Source organism: Cucurbita maxima, unplaced genomic scaffold (genome assembly GCF_002738345.1).
Source record: "Cucurbita maxima cultivar Rimu unplaced genomic scaffold, Cmax_1.0 Cma_Scf00064, whole genome shotgun sequence".
Taxonomy (NCBI): domain Eukaryota; kingdom Viridiplantae; phylum Streptophyta; class Magnoliopsida; order Cucurbitales; family Cucurbitaceae; genus Cucurbita; species Cucurbita maxima.
In genome coordinates this window covers 273,002-275,398 of record NW_019272080.1, presented here as the reverse complement: position 1 = coordinate 275,398, position 2,397 = coordinate 273,002, and the positions used below count along the sequence as shown (strand labels likewise).

The window sequence follows — 2,397 nt, the reverse complement described above, 5'->3', positions numbered from 1 at the left end:
TAAAAATAAAAATGTTATTATAAAAAAAGTTTAATAATTTATTTTTAAATATAAATTTAATTGATTTGTTTGATAAATAAGTGTTTTAACATTTATGAAACAATTTTAACAAATAACCAACACAAGATGCCAAATTTAAAACCCTTTCACTCTTTATATTTCTTTGGACATTGTATTGTCTTTATTTACAATGTTGTATTGTCCTTAATTGGACATTTATTCATGTAAATTCAACGATTTCCTTTGCAACCCAATGGACGCCATGAATTTATTCATGTTGTATTTTCGAGAAACAAAATGAAATTGAATCCTCTTCCGTGTTTTTTCGAAAGGTCACCACATCGAGAATCTTGGCAATGATTGTATTAACATTGGTGAACTTAGCCACCAGGGACGCCATGAATCCACGTTTGAGTTCGAACTCTCTGAAATTTCAAGCGATCAATTGTCGGAAATACTCGGCGTTGCTGAGGGAGTTTGGTGGCATCGGCGACGGAGTAACTTCAAATACTCACACGTTCCGGCAAGCGATTGAACATCTTAGCACATAGGCGGTGGATGGCGGTGCTCAATTGATCGTGCCGTTGGGAAAATGGCTGACATGAAGTTTTATTCTGACCCCTCATTTCACACTTTTATTGATAAAGAAGCTAAAATTCTTGCATCACATGTTGGACCTTGAGTTTATTATTTTTATGAAACTAACAACTTTGGGAGTGATGATTTGAACTTTAATCCTTAATTGAAACTAAATTAGTTAGATTTGTTTCTCTTAACCTAAGAGAACCGAATGAACTGGAATGACCATTTGTGAAAGTTCTCCCATCTTATGGGAGGGAAGAGATGCTGCTGGTGGACGGTGCAGCAGCCTCATCTTTGGAACTAATCTTACTGATGTGGTTATCACATGTGATTATTTCTTTTTCTTTACCATTTTTATATTTCTTTTCTTAAAAAAATGGTAAGCAAAATCATAGAGGAATAAAATTGGATTGTTGACATAGGTAACAACGGCACGATTAACGGGCAAGGGTCTTATTGGTGGGATAAGTTTCACAAAAGGGAGCTCAATGTAACACGGCCATACATGATCTAGATCATGTACTCTAATCAAATTCAAATCTCAAATCCCACTTTGATCAACTCTCCTTGGTTCGTCCATCCAGTCTATAGCAGGTTTGACTCTTTCACTTTCTCACATAGTTGTTAAAACTTGAATAGTATTTGATTCAAACTTTTACTCTATATTTTGAATTATAATGTATATAAATATATTTTTTAATTTGGTTCAATGAAAAGTAGGAATGTGATTATCCAAGGGCTCACCATCTTGGCTCTAGTCACCGTACCCAACACCGACGGAATCGATCCAGGTTCCCTACTTCTTCACCTTCAAAATTTTAGGGCTTCTTTTTTTTTTCATCATCCCTCTACCTAATTCTCCATTCAATTTCACAGATTCCTGCTCCAACACTTGAATCAAAGACTGTTACATCGTTTCTGATGACGATTGCATTGCCATCAAGAGTGGATGGGACGAATACGGTATCAAATTGGAATACCGACTGAGGACCTCATCATTCGCCGCCTCACTTGCATCTCACTAGATTCTGCCGGTATTGCCTTTGGTAGTGAAATGTCCGATGGAATCCGCAACGTTAGGATTGAAAATGTCACTACAATCAACACAGAGTCTGTTGTTAGAATCAAAACTACTCGCCGACGAGGCGGCTTCGTCAAGGACATTTTCGTCCGAAGAATGTTTCTATCCACGATGAAATACGTCTTCTGGATTGTTGGAGACTACAAAGATCATGCAGATGATAAGTTCGATCCCTCGGCATTGCCAGAGATTAAGAACATTAATTACAGAGACGTAGTGGCTGAGAATGTTACAATGTCAGCAAATTTGGCAGGGATTTCAGGAGATCCGTTCACGGATATATGTGTTCGAATGTGAAGATTGGATGGTCGACGTGCAATGATCACGGAGGAGTCTAAAGGAATGAATTATTCATTTGCGCAACAGAAATATTTAATTTTATTAAGAATTAAAAAAAACATGTAAATTAAATACAAACCAGACCTTTGTATAAATCATGGAAGACAATTTTCTTGAATGTGTTGTGACGATATCGAACTTCCTCAACAAGACCTTCACACCAAAGCAATAACGTGAATGACTATTTATAGCCTTGAAAATAGTTCTAAGAGTAAAATGTGATCCATTGAAATGGTGTAACTCTCATCCCAGCAATACTACCCCAATATCTAATTGCAACTTAAAACCTTAAAAATAATACTCTAAAATTAAAAAATTAAACTTCCTAATCTAAACATATATGGAACCCACAAGTTTTTATAGTATGATTAAAACATCTTATTTTGTATCCCTAA

General features: G+C 35.8%; 1 pseudogene; it reads left to right on the top strand.

Moving 5' to 3' along the window:
* The first annotated feature begins 356 nt into the window (after positions 1 to 356).
* LOC111472095 lies at positions 357 to 1,960 on the top strand (annotated as a pseudogene).
* The last annotated feature ends 437 nt before the right edge of the window (positions 1,961 to 2,397 follow it).